The sequence below is a fragment of the Pleurodeles waltl genome, chromosome 3_2, assembly GCF_031143425.1.
Source record: "Pleurodeles waltl isolate 20211129_DDA chromosome 3_2, aPleWal1.hap1.20221129, whole genome shotgun sequence".
NCBI lineage: Eukaryota > Metazoa > Chordata > Amphibia > Caudata > Salamandridae > Pleurodeles > Pleurodeles waltl.
The window spans coordinates 100,385,079-100,407,091 of NC_090441.1; positions in this window are offsets into that span (position 1 = coordinate 100,385,079).

The window sequence follows — 22,013 nt, forward strand, 5'->3', positions numbered from 1 at the left end:
TTGCTAATGCTTACTTAACTGTTCCAAAGTTGGTGTCTGCCGCCCTGAAACAGAAAGTTAAACATACCCAAATTAGAGGGCATGTCATGCTGTATGCCAGTGTAGGTGTGGTGATGTGTGTGCGTGGATCACACTAGTGCGCCGTAGCAGCAACATGCATACAAGTGCTTTCGCGCTGAAGCATGCATGCATACTTTATCATTATTTTTTTTGCTGTTTTCGCAATACGGAATTGCCATGCATTGACAGGCAAAGGCGAGACCTATTGCCTTTCCCAATACTTGTGTATTTTCCTTTTAAACTTTACATTGCCTTGCTTACTTCTGCTTTTTTGATTGGTAAAATCAATGTCTTGCACCACGTAATTATGCCTAATTCATAATGGTCAACTTTTGTCACAATTTTAAGTGTAAAATTCCTTGCCACCCCACCATCCATTATTTTCAAAACTGGATACTTTTCTCCCTTTTCCACAGGATAAACCTTCAATCCTCAATTTTGTAAAGATGTTGAATTAAAAAATAGTTCAACCCAAATCTTTTTTTGCTGTTTGTTGACACCTATGAGGAGGCAAAGTATCTAAAGTGTATCAGTGAAAATCTTAGGGCTGAGAAGAAAGGTGTCTGGGGCTGCCCGGTTGCTTTACGTAGGCAGGTTTTCAGTCACGGGCATTTATTTGGCAAAGTAATGGATTCTGTAGTCTTAGTCGGTCTCCAGTAAACCATTTAGGCTAACACGCCTGAGAACAATGATTTGAAACAACCAAGCAGTTAAGGTTGCAATCATCTGACCGTCTAGATCCAACAGGAGGGATGCTAGTATCCACACTTCCCTGGACTCACTAACAACCGTGCAAAGAATATCTATGCAAGTCAGCAGCATATCAGATGAGAGGGGAGTGGGACAAGAGAGAGGAAAATAGAAACACTGATTAGCTTTACCTCTCCAGTTCTTACTGTCAAACTCAGCCGCCACTGCAGAGGAAGTGATATCTACAACAAGAAACAATTTGTTCCGTATTTGGTCAATTATATTATGGTTGGCTGTTGACTCCTAACATCTGATATACCCTTTGCCAATCTCTGTATAAACCGATTTTATTTGGTTGCTGGTAACTCTATGTCTTCCTAGAGCAGGAAGATTATGCACAAGACTGCTTTTGTAAATAATGTATTGAATAGCCTTAACTATAACACACATTCCTGAATCTATAACTACCTTCATGGACTCAGGAATCAAATCTGTGATCGGAATGATTCTCAATACACACGCCAGCAGCTGAAACATAAGGAGTACTCACTGGTAATGTTCTTTCACTCCTGGCAATGTACATTCACTTCCCCACCACAAGCATTAGCTTAATATCAAACATGATTCAAGGGATATAGACAATGCCTCTATAACAATGAGGATTCACTATTTCCTTCCACCAAAATGTGCAATAAAATGTGTAATCCTAGAAAGGATGGCTATGGTGTAAAAAGTTTGTAATCATTGCAAACAGCAAAATGTAAATCGGTACTCTCTAATGTTTATCCAGAATACTTCTCTGAGAACAAGATCCTTGAAAACTACTGATCAAAGTCAATGAATTAAAATCTTGTGGCAATAAGGTTCTGGCTGCAGCAATCTAAGTATCATGATTACAAATCAAGGACTGCTCTGAACCACAAGTAACTTATACTCAATGAATCCAAGATAGCCACCCCCATTGCAAGTCTTGAAAGTCCTGTGGCGTGTGGGAAATGGAGTTTGTCTTGGTTTCACTTCAATGTTTATTATAGTGCAGGCACAATGAGGTGTGCTTCTGCTTTGTTCCATGCCCCTGTATGGAGCATGCTCAAGAAAAGATACTGGATACGACTCGTTCTCTGCACTCTGTGCCTATTCTGTAAATTCTGTCATACTGGGTAAGGTGACACACCAGAAGTAGAAGTTTCCTTCTAACTCGGATTTTCACATCATTGTGGTATTTAGCAGAGGAATATTGTGGTGGCAATTATTAATAGTGTAGATATTATTCCGGTAAAAGTGTGATAACATCAACAACATGAGAAGGAACCATGAGTAATGATAAAGCATAAGATTGAGACCAACTTTTAGATAAATCATGGACAACTAAACCTCATCTACTGTGCATTGTATGGCTTCTTGGGGAACAAAGAAATGGATATGTGACCAAGAAGGAAAGTGTCAGCAATACAGTATTGCAGGTATGTGTATGTGGCCTCAGCATGTCAGAAGCTTTCTGTTTAAAAATGTTAACTTATGTTTTGGCCACAAAAGGTGCCACACAGAGCTTCAGGACACAATGGGGTGCCACATAGAGCTTTTTAGGACTATATGACCTAGTATAGACAATATCACCTGACTTGGCATGACTACCAGAGATGCCCACACCACTCATGACTATCTTTCTTCATCGGGGGCTGTGGCCAGACAGGTTCGATGTTGGTGCTGACCATCTCTGGGCTTCCATAACAGTACAAAAGCAGCCCTGAAACAGGCATCCTTCCCAACAGACCATTCCAGACCATGTGGTACATTTACCATGGGAAATTTCGGGCAGTGGGTCGACCACAAGTAACATTCCCATTGTGAAGTCAGTGAATAGCATTTCATACTATAGATATAAAAACAGTTAGGAACAGCTCCAACACTATGCCTCAGTTTGATGGTATAACGTATACCAAAAAGTGATTCGGAGCTGCATCCGAATCCATCGCTATTTTGCACACGATACCACCTCAGTTTGAACCCAGCTATATGCAAATCAGTATTTACCTGCTCCAAAGGGAACAGTCAGTCTGAACTGCTACGCCAGGTACTCCGTGAACTGGAACGCTTGCAACCCAGGACCGGTTTAGCACTACTGAAGCCTCATCAGCCAGGTATAGCTTGGATCCAGTGACACAGTGTGCACGGAACCCGCGCCTGGGCATACCTGTCCCACTCAGGGTGACACACTAAAGTATAACAAAAAAGTGATGGATGGAATGATTGAATTAAGCTCAGCCTACTGGTAATTACTTGGGATCGAATCCCAGTCCATCGTTATTTTGCCCAACATGCTACCTCAATTTGGAACTAGCTAAATACAAATCAGTCTTGACCCTTCTCCAATAGGAACAATCAAGCCTGAACTGCCAAACCAGGTCGTCACTGAACTGGAACACAGGGAACCGAGGACTGATTTTGCCTTACTTAGGGCTCACCAGCCAAGTATAGCTTGGTTCCGGCGATACAGTGTGCACAGAACCCATGTCTGGGCATACCAATCCCGCTTATTTCCACACACTAAAGTATAGAAAAAAGTGATGGATGAAATGCTTGAATTAATCTCAGCCACTGGTAATTACTTGGCAATGTATACCAATGTATCAATACTTTGCACACCATGCCACCTCAGTTTGGACCCAGCTATATGTAAACCAGTCTTGACCGTGCTCCAATGGGTCAGTGGCTAAGATTAAATTGTGGCTCAGTTCTAAAGGAGGTGGCAGAGAATATCTCTGTGCATGTTGCCGGGGAGAGACCCACTAATCCAAATTTGAAAAGAATGATTTTTAGTAAAAGACAGGCAATGTATAGCCAAAACATCTTGGTTTCTTTGGATCCCACTGCCTGCTTGAATTTTAATATAACACCCATGTTAACAAAAGTTAAAACTCAGGTGACTGCATGGAGAAGCTCCCGGGTAGAAGGGCCCTATTTGAAATGATATTGTTGACACAAATAGCTTATATATTGCAAAATTACCCATACTTGATACCTCCATCTTTCTTTAAAACATTCCAGCTGTCCTCCTTTCTCTGGAGGGGTGCCCCACCCAGAGTAGCATTTGTTAAATGTGTTCAACCACCCTACTTCTACTCGTACTTTCCTGTCGCGTGGACCGACATCCTTGAGCTCATCCTTGGCTTATCATGGCCCTTTTCTCTACTTGACCTCATACCCATGATTTCAGAGACTTCTTGCTCGGAAATTAATTGTCACCACTATATCAGTACATGGTACATTCTTTACCAAATTTACTACATGAACGTCTTTGGATTCTTGGAAATTATCCAGTTTTTCCAGTGAGATCTACCCACATCTACAATCTTGCCTTAAAAAAGTCCTTGTGACGAAACACGTGTCAGCTGTTTGCAGAATGTACTTTTTCCATGAAGAATAAAATCTCATCAACCTCTACATTGTGCTTGGACTTTGGACTCTTCTTTCCACTAATTTTGGTGTGCCCTGGCATTCTTTGATGTTACTCTGTGATGGACGGCTGGTTGACGCAGATATACAATTGTATTCAGATGCATTGCAACCACTAGGGCATCATGTGTAGTGGGGCACCTGGGTCCAGAACCCTTAGGGTCCATTGAGCACGGACAATGCTGCATTTTACTACCTGAGAAACAGTAAAAGGGCCATTTTCCTTGCTTGCTACAGGACCCATGCCAGCCTTGATTCACTACGGATTGTATTATTGGGCAACCCAGATGCTTCCTATCAATGACTGTTTTTTTGGTGGGAGGGAAGACCTAGCCATACGGTTGGAATTAAGAAGCTTACAGGGACTGTAAATTCAAATGCATAGTCAGAAACCCAGGCCATCATTGCCACAAGCCAGTCTGTCGCTTGCTATTCCACATTCTACAATACAAGTCACCTGCACAAATCTGATTAGAATTTGGGCTCCATGAGCAAGAACTAGCTAAAAAAAAAGTGCCCTTCTCAAGTTCTTGTCACCTACAAGAATGGGTCAACCAAATACTCTAAAATCACTAATCTGGAAGGAGATTCAGGACAACAGCCCAACAAATTGCTGGGCCAAGGCAGAAGTGAGGTCTTAAAAGCATTGGCCTATCAACATCTGTGAAAAGCACACTTACCGCATTACACTTTCGAACTCGCAGTAAACAAACAAGCAAGGCTATTATCCTGGATGCAGGACAAGGAATGTTTCCCCAAATGCAGACACTCGTGGCTATCCATCAATACCTACAAATTACCGACGCCATACAGCTATATCTTTGGAACCATTGAAGGCTTTTATAAATCCAGATTTTTTGTGCTAAGACTCGGTCAGTTACCAACAAAGGACACAACGCCATCATGGGCCCCATAACTGACTTCACTGTCATGCAGGCTCTGTCAGGGGTCGGGTGAATCTTTCTTGCACATACTATGCATATGCCCCATCTTTCAACTGGTGTGCAGAAAGCTTCTACTCAATCTTTTTAATGCTAATGGAGTAAGGACATGCCACCAAACCCTGTTGTTCTGCTTGCAAGACAGGAGCCCCCAAGTAATAGCATGCTCAGTAAAATGTATCACTTTTGTGGAACAGCAATTTAAAGCAGTCACACAATCAGATGGAGGAACTATCTCCCTTCTCCATCTGCACCATCCATGCACCAGCACTTTGTTTTGTGTTTGTCCGTCTCAATTAAGGAGACCTAATGAAAAGCCCTTTAGGGAACAGTACGCAAACTGTACTTTTAATTTGCTATATTCTGCTAAATTGAGACAATTTCCACAGTCCCATTTGCTGTGCCTATTATTAAGGACAATTATGGAAGAGCGCATGTACTGGCACTGTAAATTATATGTACTTAATTTTCTTAGGACATCTACTGAAGTCACCTTATTCTGCTATAGTGCATCCCTTTCTCCAGCTTTACTTGCTGTGTATTAGCTTTTTAAGGAGCATTAAGATTAATTATCTAAGAGCTTACATGCTAGCATTGTTTCTTTTGTATATTAGAATGAATCAGGACATGTACTTAAGTGACCCCATGTTAGTGCATGTGTTTATATAGCACATTTTATGTGGTGATATTAACCAGTCAAAACGTGACCCTTTGGACAGTTTTACCCGCTGTGCGTTAACTTTTTAAGCAGTACCAAGGATAAATATCAAGTAGTTTACGCACGGGCATTTCTACCAAGTGTATACTTGAATTATCAGGATATTTGCTAAGTGACCTTATTCTGGCAAAATGCAACCCTCCAGTTTCACTCACTGCGCATTATCTTTTAAGTAGCAGCAAGGTCAATTATCGAAGAACTTATGCATTAGAATTTTATCTTGCGCACACCTGAATTAACTAGGACATTCATTGATGTGACCTTAGCTTTAACATGTCTTTTTATTTTCTCTCTTTTATTTGAAGGTTTATTCGCTAATGCTGTGTTTTTACATCATGTAAAGGTTTTAATTAACTAAACCATGATTAATAAACTTCAGCGACCACACGCCAGTAGGATCCCGATGCAGTGTTGATATGGTGCACTGAGATGGACAGCATGGGACAGGAAGTTAACCAAAGAAACGCCGCTGTAGCCTGTTACTTGGCTCCAGGAAGTGACAAGTCTGATTGGGTTCATGGCCTGGGATAACATAGGGATATCAAAGTAAGGTGATGTATGATATCCACACAAATAAAATCCTACGTGGACCTCAGGCAGAGTACACCCTACGCAAGTCTCAATTCTTTTGTTGCTTACAATCAAGGCATGCATTAGACAGATATAAACCAGCACTAAAACCCATCCCAGCTTTCAACCCTATGAAATTCAACCTGGTGATGGAAAAGTTTGACGGGCAGAGTATCTCCAGAATCCATTGCACACTTGTGGTAAATACACCTCACACCCTTAAACTCCTTAGGGATAGGTTGTCCATGGATCTCGGAGACATTGATGACGATGAATGGCTGGGGGTCAAGATGGCTGCAATGGTGTTGGCAATCTGGTTGAAGCTCCGCTTCATACAATTTAAACATAGCCATAGAGTAAACTATACCCCAGATATAGTCCACAAAATGGGAATAGCCACTACCCACTTTTGCACATGGTGCCAGGCTGCAGTGGGCATGGTTTTACATATGATCTGGGACTTCCCTAGAGTACAATCTTACTCAGGGCCGGCTTTAGCGCTGGTGGCAACTAGTGCGACAGTCTTTCTTGGCACCATGACAACCTCCTCGGGTTCCCTCATTACCACCCGGAAAATGTGCCCCTCATCTCTACATAGACCCCCTTTCACATACATTCATTTGTTTTAAAGTGCTTGTAAAGGTTTGGCTTTACTAATCCACTCAGCTATTCAAATAAAATTCAGATCTGGTCTTTGCAGTAGGCATATTAACCTTCTGTGCTACTTTATGGCGAGTCAAAGGTGCCACTAGACAAAACTCCCAACTCCCTCCCTAGCAGGAACACTAATCACAAGAGGTATCTAGACATTTTAATTGCTTCCTGAGTGCTGGAGGCACAAGGAACTTTTCAGCAGGTGATTTTAAATCAAAGGTTTCATCAGTGATTGCTAAACACAGCGCCCCTCTGAGGTCAGAGCCCTCGCATCTAGATCAGCTCCTGATGCGGCCGCACCGGTCGCACAGCTCTGAAGCCGGCCCTAATCATACTGGTCCTGTATCCATAATACACTTCAAATGGTGGTGGTGGTGCAGAATCCTAAGAGTACCTCATTGGGTATACAATCCGACTGGGACAGAACCAGAGGAGATAAAACGATATTGATGACTAGTTTACTAGTCGCCAAAAGAGATATTGCCTGGTACTGGAGGGTGAACACTGCCCCATCACTTGATGAATGGTTTCAGAGGATAGATCGGTGTGCTGTAGCACAAGAGGCAGTATATAGCAGCCACGGGGACTCGAAAAAAACATATCAAGTTATGAGAGAAATGGCAGGAACATTTTCAGATTGTATTCTCTATCAGATGATACATTTGCTTCAACAGAAATGTGTATTATGCTAGACTTGACCTTTGGTCATTTTAATTGTGTCATACATAATTGGCTATAGTACTTGTGACTTTGGTATGCTCATCTGGCTTGCTCTCACTGCAAGTGTTCTTTTTCTTCTGTGTGTATAAAATGAATAAAATAATAGGGAGAAGTTTGAAAATACATATGTTGATAAGGATTTATAATATAAACAAGTAAGGGCTAAGCCAATAGGTTTTACCTTTGCAAGACCTATTAACGTTGTCAATGTTTTTTAATTATGTTGCACAGAGCGGGCTGCTGTGCAACATGGCTCAAAATGAATAAAATCAAAGCAATATGACGCAGCCAGAGCAGACTGTGCCATAGCACTTTTTCTGTTTACTTTAAGCCATGTTGCACAGCAGCTAATACTAATGCTGCTGTGCAACATCTTTAAAAAACATTAACAAAGCCCAATAGTTCGGCACGAGGAATGAAGACTGAAACCCAGCAGGAATGCAGAGGCGAGGAGGAGGTGCTGCCCAGTAGGAAGCAAGGAAAGACGATTGATGTGGAAGCCAATTAATGGTAAATAAAGGTAAGTAAAGGGTAGGCTCTAAGCCCCTTTTAAGTTTTTTTCCTTTTCAAGAGATTTTACAAGCACTGCACAAGCGTTTTGGAGGCAAAACTTAAAAATGTAATTCTTACCAGACAAGCGCAGCTGCAAGCCTCCATTCTCTATCACTCAGATTAAGAAAAACATAAACAGCAGTTGATGCACAGGATGGCAAAGCTAACAAGTTCTCCTGGAAAGTATCTGATAAACATTGTACATCTCAATTTTTTAGGTGCAATTTTGGAACTTTAGTTTAAATATGTCTTTTTACAAATGAGTATGGGATGTATTCATTAGGTTACAAATCTGAATTAGGCAGTTTAAGGACCTTCATGTGGAATATGAGGGGTTTACCCAGTAAGTTGTATATTTTATTACAAGACCGGAGGCTCATATTATGCGTTCTTTTCTTACTTTATTGAACACAGCAGCCAAGAAACTAAAATCAGAGAAACCCTGGGAAAGAAACTACAACATACTGTCATAAAGAGGGTAACCAATCACACATTGAGTACAAGTACAATTATCTTGACTGAGAGCAACAAGCCCTCTTTTCTTGCTGCTCGCAGTCAAGATAAGTACCCTGCTCGCTTTATCTATATGTATTTTTCATGCGTCATGTGTATATTTGGTATATATTTAGTATTTAACTCTTTGTTTACCTTTCCTTTAACGTGTATGCCTTGCGCTCCCTTCACGTTCTATCGCGCGCGCTGTTTTTCCTAAGGCATTTCTCCCTCTGCCGTTACGCTCTAACGGCTGCTTTACAGAGCTCTTTCTCCTTGCAAGGCCTCAGGCAATTTGGCTCACGCTCGCCGCATTCTTCACTCGGCTGCCTTCGGGGCGTCCCCTCTTGCCTCAGGGGTGTTCCTTTAATAGCCTATGGTGTTTTTTCCTCGTTTTTCTGGGTTTTCGGTTGTAAAATTTGTCAAATAGTTTTTTTGTTTTTTTTTATTACTGTTTACTTTCCATATTAACTTATAATGTCTGGGGATGAACAGGCCCAGTTTTTAAAGGACAATTTGAAGTCTTTTATTAAAGATTCTGTACAGCATGCCGTTTCTGTTTCCATGCTGGATATTTCTAAAAACTTAGAAGCCTCATTATCCAAGATGCTACTGGTGATGTTCCTTCTAAAAAGGGAAAGAAACGTGCAGCTCCCTCCCGGGTGCCTCCTAAAGGCGTTTCTCTCAAGATTGGGCCTCCCACCCGGCAGGCGAATCCTTCGGGGCTCCCTTCTTCCCCCCTTAATATTACTAACCTCAGGGATACAGACAGTGATGGGGATTATACCGTTGACAATATTGTCAATGAGGATATTTCTGATCACGGGCCTCTGGAGAAAAGGCGAAAAATATCTCCCTCTGCAATTTCATCCCTCACACTGTCAGATGATTTGGTGGACCAGTTTGGGGAACCATCATCCACCATCCTAATTCCTCAGAGTGGTTCCCTCTTCTGAGCACGTCTCAGATTATGTTTCCTTTTATTTAAGGCACGCGTTAGACAAATCATGCAGGAATAAGTTGAAGTTCGAATGTCCCAGAGCTTCCCTTCCATCCAAGGTGGCTGATACCCCCACTATTGACCCAAACATGTTATTATTCTTCACCAAGTTCGGCAAGGATCATAAAAAAGGGGTCGATTGAGCATGGTCTCACTGCCAGGATAGACTTCTTGATTTGGTTGGTCCTTTAACAAGGATTTTGGATCTCGCCGATCCAGCCAGGTGGATCCTGAGACCCTGTCCAATTGGGCGCAAAGGGCGATTTGCATGCTTGGCAACGCCAATGCTTACATATCGCAGGAACGACACAAGAGCCTTTTGCTTAACATTGACCCTAAATTAAGTTCCTTAGCTACCAAAGAAGAAGGACCTAAGGCGGAAGGTCTTCTCTTTGGAGACTCTATCATCAAGGAAATGAGCAGATACGTCTCAGCCTTCGCCTCTATTGACAAAGCCCAGTCTTCGAGAAGAAAAATTTCTCCCAGCGGGTTTTTGGCAGGGCCGGCAGAGGAAGGAGTCGCTTTGCCGGCCGTTATACATCCCGAGGACAATACCTCAATTGAGGATCCTTCAACCAAGACTCTCAGCAAGGCTTCTATCAGGGATGCAAACCCCAGTTTTATCCCCGATGTTTCTGTGGAGGCCGCGTCAGGGGTTTCAAACCCAAGAACGATCAACTCTCAGGTAAGAACTTTCAATTCTGGACTTCCTCCCGTAGGAGGCAGATTAGCAACTTGTTTAAATGTTTGGTTGTCTCTAATGTCGGATCCTTGGGTTTTAAAAACTGTCCACGGCTATTGCATAGAATTCTATCTACATCCCTTTCAGACCCATCTTCCTCAACCCCTTCATTTTTCAGACGACCAGTTTCTGTTGGTTCAACAGAAGGTACAGGCTTTACTGACGAAACAAGCCAGAGAAAGGGTCTCCTTCGATGCTTCAGGTTTCCTGAGCACTATGGTGGTCATTACAACCCTGGCGGACGGTGATAAAGTGGCGGTAAGACCGCCAACAGGCCGGCGGAAAAAGATTTGCAATTACGACTGCGGCGGTCACCGCCAACAGACAGGCGGAGGACAATGTACCGCCCACACTATTATGACAGGCCAATCCGCTACCTTTTGCGGGGCGGATTCACCGCAGATAAAAACACGGCGGAAACAGGAATTCTGAAGGAAAAACGCTCACCTCTACACACCCCACAAGGAACGAGGACACCATGGACCCAGAACTCCAAATTCTACCTGCGATAGTCTTCCTGCTCCTCTACCAGGAGCACGAACGCCGGCGGCGAAGACCACGGTGAGTACTGCACCTACGACACAGGGGAGGGGGGAGGGAAAAAACAGGGACACACACATGCAACACGCAACACCCCCACCCACTACAATACACACTAATGCATATTAATACATCACAGTTACACCCCCAACCCCCCCGGAAGAATGCAAAGACAATAGAAAATGAGTGTATCCATTGTATTATATTAAAATCAAGTAGGCATAAATATATATATACACCATGTACAAAATATATACCAAGCATAGTAGACCAGGTAGTGCTCCAATTAAGTCAGTGGAACACTGGGACCACACCGTATGGGCGAGGCCCACACAAGGTCCCCGACCATGATGGAGAGAACACTGCAGGGGCATCAGACAGCAACTAAACAGGCACCTCAGGGGGAGGGAAAGGGGGGGCACCTCAGCCGCTTGAGTGCACCACGCCAAATCCACGAGGGGGCCAAATGCCCACTGTCACATCCTGGGGACTGCAAAGCCACAGTCTCTCAAGTCTCTACAGTGGGTGGGTTGCCCACTGTTCCATCCTGGGGAGTGCAAAGCCATAGTCTCTGAAGTCTCTACAGTGGGTGGGTTGCCCACTGTGGAATCCTGGGGAGTGCAAAGCCACAGTCTCTCAAGTGGATGACAGTCTCCACTGGTTCTGGAGGGGGCATGGTGCCCAGAGTGCTTCATCCTGCTAAGGACAGAGGTAGTGGATGACAGTCTCCACTGGTTCTGGAGGGGGCATGGTGCCCAGAGTGCTTCATCCAGCTAAGGACAGAGGTAGTGGATGACAGTCTCCACTGGTTCTGGAGGGGACATGGTGCCCAGAGTGCTTCATCCTGCTAAGGACAGAGGTAGTGGATGACAGTCTCCACTGGTTCTGGAGGGGGCATGGTGCCCAGAGTGCTTCATCCTGCTAAGGACAGAGGTAGTGGATGGATCTGTCCACTGGTTCTGGAGTGGGCATGGTGCCCAGAGTGCTTCATTCACCCTGTGACGGACTCAGTAGCATCAGTGCCCTTGCTGATCATGGGCCAGCGGTGCTTGAGACAGCGGTGCCCTGTTCAGCGGTGCTTGAGACGGCGGTGCCCTGTTCAACGGTGCTTGAGGTGGCGGTGCCCTGTTCAGCGGTGCTTGAGACGGCGGTGCCCTGTTCAGCGGTGCTTGAGACGGCAGTGCCCTGTTCAGCAGTACTTGAGACGGCGGTGCCCTGTTCAGCTGTGCTTGAGACGGCGGTGCCCTGTTCAGCGGTGCTTGAGACAGCGGTGCCCTATTTAGCGGTGCTTGAGGCGGCGGTGCCCTGTCCAGCGGTGCTTTTGGCCAAGCGGGGCTTTTGCTGGCGGTCCTTCACGGCCCAGCGGGGCTTGTGCTGGTGGTCCTTCATGGCCCAGCTGGGCTTTTGCTGCGGTCCTTCATGGCCCAGCGGGGCTTGTGCTGGCGGTCCTTCATGGCCCAGCGTGGCTTGTGCTGGCCTCCTGTGCAGCTGGCCTTGTGCTGGCGTTGGCCTCCTGGGCAGCTGGGCTTGTTCTGGCGGTGGCCTCCTGGGCAGCTGGGCTTGTGCTGGCGGTGGCCTCCTGGGCAGCTGGGCTTGTGCTGGCGGTGGCCTCATGGGCAGCTGGGCTGGTGCTGGCGGTGGCCTCCTGGGCAGCGGGGATGATGGCAGTCTTCTCCGCCGTGCTGTTCTTCCCAGACTTGCCGGGTTTCTTGTGGCCCTTTCCCACCTGGGAAGGTGTCACAGCTGACTCCACACTCCCACCGGGACCCCTGGGAGCGGCTTTGGTGGCTGTAGTCTTCCCCCTCTCCCGCCGGGCACTGGCCAACTTCTGATGCTTCACAGGTGGGGGACTGTCTGTGCTGGGGCTCTGTGCCACACTGGCTGCCCTGGTGGCCGGTGCACTCCAGATTCTGGTGAGTACAGGCACCACTGGTCCCGGAGATGTTGTGGCTGAGGTGCTAGTTCGGGACCTAGGAGACGGACGGGGTGGGGGAGGTGTTGGAAAGAGGTCAAGGTTGGACAGGAAAAGTCTTTTTGACACACTGGGACGGGTAGCTGGAAGGGGTTTGGGAGTGGAGGAAGAGGTGGTGGTTGTAGGAGGTGTTCGTTTGCTGACTTTGGGTGAAAGTGCATGCGCTGGAGGCTGTCGTGAGGTGGATGGCTGTTGGGTGGGTGTGTGCCTGCGTTTGTGTATCTTGGGAGGGGGCATCACAGACAAAGGGGGAGAGGAAACAGGGGATGTGTGAATGGTAGTGTGGGTGGTGACTGCACGTGAGCGGGGTGTAGTGGTGGGTGTGCTGGAGAGGGACGTAGTGGCTGTAGAGCTAGTGCATGCAGGTGTGAGTGTAGACGAGACAGGGAGGGAGGAGGGAGACGAGGAGGGGGACACAGTGGAGGCAGTGGATGTTGGTGTGTCTGCAAGTGTGTGATGCTTGCGTGAGTGCCTGTAGGATGTGTGGTGCTTATGTTTGCCAGAGCTTCCCTTGTGTGTTGACGTGTGCATGCTGGTCTGTAGGTGTGCTTGGGATAGGCTGAGGTACAGGGGATTGGGTCTGGGTGGAGGAAGTTGGAGGGGGGAGGCTAGACACAGGGACAATGGCTGCCATCAGTGCTGAGGCCAGAGTTTGAAAAGCTCGCTGAAGGGCCGCCTGACCAGAATGAATGCCCTCCAGGAATGCATTGGTTTGTTGCAACTGCCTTTCTACACCCTGGATGGCATTCAAAATGGTAGACTGCCCAACAGTGAGGGACCTGAGGAGGTCAATGGCCTCCTCACTGAGGGCAGCAGGGGTGACAGGGGCAGGGCCTGAGGTGCCTGGGGCGAAGGTGATGCCCACTCTCCCGGGTGAGCAGGCACAGGGCGAAGGCTAAGGGGCTGCTGGGAGGGCGGTGCTGGAAGGGGGGGTGGCGGCTGTACCTGTAGATGGGGGTGGCACAGATGTTGCCGCCACCACAAGGGAGCTCCCATCAGAGGACGAGTCCGTGTCACTGGTCTCAGCTCCTGTCCCCACAGTGGAGCTCCCCTCGCCCTCCGTCCCACTGGTGAACTCCGAGTCCGTAGTGTGGCCCTCCATGGCCATGTGGGATGCAGCTCCCTGGTGCTCCGGTGCCACTGCTCCTCGCCTGATGATGCTACTGCACACAAGAACAGGGAGACCACAAAAAAGGGGGGGGGGGATGACAGAAGAAAAACATGTTGAGTGCATGCATTACCGCTACTGTTGGCGGACACGACAGACACAGAAGCCCCCTGCACTACGCCGCACACTTGGGGTCGACTCTTCAATCCCTGGGAAATGGCCTACAAGGCTATGGACGACATCTGCACACATAGATGACACAGGGGCATGACTAGGTGTACATGGCACTCTACAGAGGTGGGGTGGGGTGCCACATGGGCTGCCTAACGGAGGGACCTTGCCTACGGAACTCGCCCTGGCCTAGGGAAAACCACAGCCCACCTCCCCCACCCAGACCCCTCCACTGTGCGCAAAATCAGCAGAATGAGAGTGTACTCACCCCCTTGTAGCTGCTGTGATGCCCTCAAGCGCCCATCCAACTGAGGGTAGGCCACCGCCAGGATCCTGCACATCAGGGGGGTTATGGTGCGACGGGCACCCCTCCCACGTTGGGAGGCCATCCCCAGCTGAGCCTCTGCCGTCTTCTTGCTCCAGCGGCGAATGTCCTTCCATCTTTTCCGGCAGTGGGTGCTCTGTCTGTGATAGACCCTCAGGATCCGGACGTCCTTGGCGATGGCACGCCAAATATGTTTTTTCTGGTGGGCGCTGACCTACATGAATTGTACAGGGGGAAGAGAAACTTATTACCAACTGCACCGTCAAAGTGATTGGCCACCATCCCTATCCTTGCCATGTGGCAGATGCATTCATCGTCGTTTCATGCACGCCGCACTCTCCCCCCTTCCTTCTTACATCCAGCCCTCTCCACACAGGCATAGCCCATACATCATGCTCCCAGTGTACTTACCTGTTTGTCTGGAGGACCATAGAGTAGCGTGTACTGGGGGAGGACCCCGTCCACGAGTTTCTCCCACTCCTCCGATATGAAGGCAGGGGCCCTTCCCCAGACACTCGAGCCATTGTCTCTTCCAGACCGAGGTCACAGCAGCACTTGCAGTGTATGTCCTCTCCTGTCGAAGATCAGGTATCGAGTGATTGCACAGATAGAAAATAGCGGTCACGTCTGCAGCGGTGCGTACCATCACCGCTGGCGTACATCGTCATTGGCTCCTGGGACCCATAGGGTCCAATGTTAACCAATGCAGCACTGCGGTCTTCGACCGCCTACCGCGACGGTGTACAACGCCAGCGCAGTTAGCTCACATTGCATTGTCCCACTTTAGAGGTCAGGCAGCCGCCATTTCAGGGGCCCACATGGCTTCATTTTCAACTGCGTCACACGTACCTAGGCCTAGACTCAACACACATACAGGCCACTTTTTGAGTATGAATGGTGTTCTGTGTAAGCTGTGGGTACGTACCTCTGAGTTGTTTGACTCTGTGCTCGCTGTTGTCCTTCTGAGGCACCGTCCGCTGGGACATGTGAGGAGATGGCGGCATCCTCTGTCGACAATGGAGGAAAGACATTTGATTATAACATACAGGCTTGACCGTGCCACAATCCATGAACTGTGTACCCAGTTGGAGCCAGACCTGATGTCAGCTATCCGCCATCCCACATGAATCCCCTCTCAAGTGCAGGTGCTGTCAGCGCTCCATTTCCTTGCAAGTGGGTAATTTCAAACAACAGTGGCCATAGCATCAGGGATGTCCCAGTCTATGTTTTCCAACATGTTGTCCAGAGTGTTGTCTGCCCTTCTGAAACACATGCGGAGCTTCATCGTTTTCCCGCAGGTGGAGGATTTGCCTACAGTGAAAGGGGATTTCTATGCCCTGGGACATATCCCCAACATCATAGGTGCCATTGATGGGACCCATGTGGCTTTGGTACCCCCCCCCACCAGGAGTGAACAGGTGTACAGAAACCGGAAGAGTTATCATTCGATGAATGTACAGATGGTATGTTTGGCAGACCAGTACATCTCCCATGTGAATGCCATGTTCCCTGGGTCAGTACATGACGCCTATATCCTGCGGAATAGCAGCATCCCTTATGTGATGGGTCAACTCCAGAGGCACCGTGTGTGACTATTAGGTGAGCACCTGGAAGCTAGTCAGTGGGAATGGTTGTCTGAGTCTGGGGATATCCCTCCAGGTTAGTGTGTGTCTAACAGTTGTCCCTCGCCATTTGCAGGTGACTCTGGTTTCCCCAACCTGTCATGGCTACTGACCTCAGTGAGGAATCCCAGGACAAGGGCATAGGAAGGCTATAATGAGGCCCATGGGCGAACTAGGAGGGTGATCGAGCGGACCTTCGGCCTCCTGAAGGCCAGATTCCGGTGCCTCTATATGACAGGTGGATCACTATTCTACTCACCAAAGAAGGTGTGCCAGATCATCGTGGCCTGCTGTATGCTTCACAACTTGGCTTTGCGATGACAGGTGCCTTTTCTGCAGGAAGATGGTCCAGATGGCGGTGTTGTGGCAGCTGTAGAGCCTGTGGATAGTGAAGACGAGGAAGCAGAGGAAGAAGACATGAACAACAGGGACTCAGTGATCCAGCAATATTTCCAGTGAGACACAGGTAAGAGTACAGAGCTGCCTACTACATGTACTTAAACACTACTACCTGTCTACTGTCTGTCGTTTTCACCCAGTGTATGGTCACTGAGTTGTCACTTTCCCTTACGATTTCACAGATGTGGGTCCCACTGTGTGACATCTGGTTTGATTCCTCATGGACTAGAGCTGTGTGACATAGGTATGTTGACATTACATTTGAATGAACATTTTGCCACTGTTATTGATAATACACTATTTTGAAATCACAGACAGACTCCGGATTTTTTTGTGCTTTAAGTGTGTTTATTTAAGTGCTCAATATTGGAGGGGGTAGTAAAATGGTGAGGGGTGATGGTGGAGGAATGTCCATGGCAGAGTCCAGTCTATTAGTCTCACAGGTGCATTGTCCAAAGGGGCATAGGAAGTGGAACTGGGGCAGTTTAAGTATGGACAGGGTGACAAAGTGGGACAGTAGGATGACAATCAGGGTGGTCTCATTTCTTGGCGGGGGTCTTGGCATCGTTCTCTGTCTTGTTCCTGTATCTCAGGGACTGTTTGTGAGGTGGTTCTCCCTCTGCAGGGGGTGGGGTGCTGGTGTGGTGGTCCTGTGGCGGGGCGTCCTGTCCACTAGCGCTGGCGGAGGTGGTGGGCAGTTCATCGTCCAGGCTAGTGTCAGGGACCCCTTGTTGTGCCACAGTGTCCCTCCTGGTGTTGAGTACTTCCTTCAGCACCCCTACGATGGTGCCCAGGGTGGAGTAGATGGTTCTGAGTTCCTCCCTGAAGCCCATATACTGTTCCTCCTGCAGGCGCTGGTTCTCTTGAAACTTGGCCAGTACCGTTTCCATCGTCTCCTGGGAGTGGTGGTAGGCTCCCATGATGGAGGAGAGGGCCTTGTGGAGAGTTGGTTCCCTTGGCCTGTCCGCCCCCTGTCACACAGCAGCCCTCCCAGTTCCCCTGTGTTCCTGGGCCTCCGTCCCCTGGACCGCGTGCCCACTACCACTGCCCCCAGGTCCCTGTTGTTGTTGGGGTGGTGGGTTAGCCTGGGTTCCCTGTAGTGGTGGACACACAGCTGATTGACGTGTCCTGGGGACGGAGGTATGGGCCCGTTGGGTGGGTGCTGTGCTGGTGTTTCCAGAAGGGGGAAGGTCTGTAGTGGCCTGTGACTGTGTGATGGGAACCAACGGTCCCGAGGTCCCCGATGGGCCGGGCTGGTCATCTAGATCCAGTTGGACAGAGGTGCTGTCATCACTGTGGGCCTCTTCTGTTGGTGGTGTGGACATGTGTGGACCCTCCTGTCCGGTGACGTTGGGTAGGGGTCCTGCAGGGGTATAAAAGGATGGTTATTACATCTGTGTGTGGCATGGTGTGCAATGGGTGGGTGACCGTGTACCCCAGTGCTTGCATTCCTGTGTGGGGGGCTTGTGTGATGATGGTTTAGGGGGGTGTTTAGGTATGTGCAGTGGGCATGCTTTAGTGATGGGTGTCCATGCTTTGTAGTTGCATGCAGGGCTTGGTGTTGGGATGGGTGGTTTGTGATGTTGGGACAATTGTGAGGAGTATGAGTGCTGGGGGTGAGGGTGGGGGTGTGTTCTTGCATGCAGGTAGGGTGGGGGATGTAATAGTTAAGATTTGTCTTACCAGAGTAACCAGAGTTACCTACTCCTGCGAGGCCCTCAGGATGCAGAATCGCCAAGACCTGCTCCTCCCAGGTTGTTAGTTGTGGGGGAGGAGATGGGGGTCCGCCGCCAGTCCGCTGAACCTCCAGGTGGTGTCTTGAGACCACGGAAAGCACCTTCCCCTGTAGGTCGTTCCACCTCTTCCTGATGTCCTCCCGATTTCTTGGGTGTTGTCCCACTGCGTTGACCCTGTCCACTATTCTTCACCATAGCTCCATCTTCCTAGCAATGGAGGTGTGCTGCACCTGTGATCCGAATAGCTGTGGCTCTACCCGGACGATTTCCTCCACCATGACCCTGAGCTCCTCCTCCGAGAACCTGGGGTGTCTTTGCCGTGCCATGTGGTGGTGTAGGTGATGTGTGGGGTGGAGTGTGGGGTGATAAGTGTGCTGATATGTAGTGGTGTGTTGTGTGAGGTGCGTGGAAGTTCTGTGGGTGATGGTGTTGTGTGCCTGTGGATGCTAGTGTTCTTGCTGGTGCTGTCTCTCTCTGGCTTTCGTTCGTGAATTGTTGTTGTAAGGGTTTGTGGGTGATGTGGCTGTGTGTTTTATATTGTATTGGGTGTGTGGGAGTGGTGTGTGTATGTGTATCAGGTGTGTGTATTTGGAATTGTCCAATGTGGCTGTGTTTTGGAGATGTGTGTGTATTTTGAGTGCAGCGGTGTGTACCGGCAATGGAATACTGCGGTTGAAATACGGGCGCGTGAATTCGTGGGTCGTGATAGTGTGGGCGTATTTCTGTTGGCGTGACGGTGGAGGTTTTGTTTTCGCCAGTTTATCACTGACCTTTGGTGTGGCGGACTTGTGTGGGTGTCTAGATTTTGGCGGATTCCGAACTGTGGATCATAATAGCAGGGGCGGAATTCCGCTGCCGCGGCGGTGTGTTGGCGGTCTTCTGCACGGCGGTAAGCGGGATTTACCGCCAATGTTGTAATGAGGGCCTATATTTCTTGTCCACACAAAAACAACAAACATCGTCCAGTCATAAATTTAAAACTGTTCAACAGTTTCGTAGTTTATCATCATTTCAAAATGGAGACTATCCTCCATCTCAGAGAACTTCGCCTTCAGGGCGATTGCTTAGTCTGTCTAGACCTTCAGGACGCCTTCCTCTCGGTCCCCGTGCATCCGGCTTTCAGGAAGTTCCTTCAGTTTCAGTGGAAAGATTCTTTCTTCTAATTCAAGATGCTGCCTTTCGGGCTCTCTTCAGCCCCTTGGTGCTTTACAAAAATTCTCAAACCGGTAATCGCTTTCCTCAGAGCTCAGGGTATCAGGCTCATAGTCTATCTAGACGACTTCCTCATTATGGCCCAGGACTGGTCCCGTCTTTTGGTTCATCTAGATCTTTGTCGGAATCTTTTGATAAGTCTGGGTTTCCTCATCAACCCTCACAAGTCGGTCCTTATACCTTCCCAACAATTGGAGTTTGTCGTTTTTTTAGTAAATACAGTCGATTCGATTCTTCAACTCCCTCAAATGAAAGTGGACTTGATAAAGAAAGAGATTTGTCACGCCTTGTCCATTTCCCGAATCCTCCCTCAGGTCTTTGGCTCGGTTAGTGGGCCTTCTCTCTTCCTCCATTCAAGCCATCTTTCCGGGGTCTCTACATTAAAGGGCCCTTCAAAGACTAAAGATCCGTCATCTCCGTCAAGTTCTTGCTTACGCAGACCCAGTCGTTCTGGATTCCGAATCCAGAGACGAACTCCTTTGGTGGCTCAGTCACTTAGATGCCTGGAACGGGTGAACGATTTTCTCTGCTGCCCCAGATCTTGTCTTAGAGTCTGACAGGTTGGGGCGCAAGATGTGGTCAACTCTCGACTGGGGGTTCATGGTCCACTCAGGAATCAGCACTGCACATCAATTGTTTAGAGATGCTTGCAGGTTCCTTTGCCATCCAGTCCTTTACAAAAGGCAGGGTAAAGTGCACAGTGTTACTCCGGATGGACAGCCTGTCAGCTGTTACGTACATAAATCATTTGGGCAGTTCCAAATCCAGACCTCTGGCTTTACTAGCCAAAAGCCTGTGGGAATTCTGCCTGCAGAAAAACATTTCGGTCAGGGCAGACTATCTACCGGGCCAGCTCAATGTTGTGGCCCATTGGTTTTCCAGACATATTTATGACTCAAGCGACTGGCGGCTGCATCCTTCCGTTTTCAATCATCTTTCTTCCATCTTTGGCATAATGTCGATAGACCTCTTCGCTTCACGTCTCAACACTCAACTTCCTTCCTTTTTCAGCTAGAGACCAGATCCTTTGGCTATGGTCACGGATGCCTTCCTTCAGTCATGGCCCCCTTCCCTTCTCTACGCCTTCCCTCCCTTTCTCCTTATTGCTCGTGTTCTAGCACAGGTTCGCAGACAACACTCATCCCTCATCTTGATCACTCCCTTTTGGCAGTCCCAACCTTGGTATCCAATCCTACTGGAGCTGACCTCGGATTTTCCAGTCTTGATTCCTCCCTTTCCCGATTTACTCCTGAACCCTCAGGGTCTTTCCCATCCCCTCATCATGGACAACGCTCTTCAGCTCGTAGCCTGGAAGGTTTCGGGCTTCCTGGAGAGCCCCAGGAATTTTGAAGGAAGCTATCCATTTTATCCAAAAGTCAAGGGCTCCAGGCACAACAAAGGTCTATAAGTCGGCCTGGTTGGCCTGGTGTAGCTGGTGTTTGGACAGGGATTCAGATCCCGTTTCAGCAGATGTAACCCTGGTTGTTAATTTCCTTGCCTCTTTAGCGTCCCAAGGTAAAGCTTATCGGATGGTTAATACATATAGATCTGCAATCTCTTCAGAACATATCAGAGTGGATGGAAGACCTATGGCGAACATCCTTTAGTCTGCCGACTTTTGAAGGGAGTACTTTTTGTTAAACCTCCAATTCCTAAATACAATGTTATGTGGGATGTTAATACTGTACTTCGTCTTTTTATTGCATGGCCAGATAATGCTGATTTATCGCTCAAACATTTGTCTGCTAAGTTGACAATGCTTTTGTGTTTGGTATCCATTAAACGTGTTTCTGACGTAAAAGCTTTAGATGTTTCCTCTTTCCGTTATTCCTCTATGGCCATTTATTTCCAGGTCAGTAGACGCACCAAAACGAATTTATCATCTGTGTTTCAACCTTCTTCCCCTTGCAACCCAAGTTGTGCGTTGGTAATTGTTTAAAGACTTACGTTTCTCGAACTGCAGATCTTAGAAACGTTTCATCTTCCCAGTTACTCATTTCCTTTCAGAGACCACATAAGCCTGTGTCTGCTCACACTTTGGCCCGTTGGATTAAATGGCTCATGTCCCTAGCAGGGATATCTACCCTTTCTTTTGGTGCCCATTTGGTGAGAGGGGCTGCGGCCTCTTGTGCCTTTTGGTCAGGGGCTGAGTTACACAATATTCTCAGATCTGCAGATTGGTCAAACGTTAACACTTTTAGAACTTTTTATTGTAAACCTCTTTATCACCCATTGGACAATGTTATTTCCTTGCTTTGAACTAGCATAATATGAGCCTCCGGTCTTGTAATAAAATTGAGATTTTCCTAGCCTTGATGCCTGAAAGGCTAGAT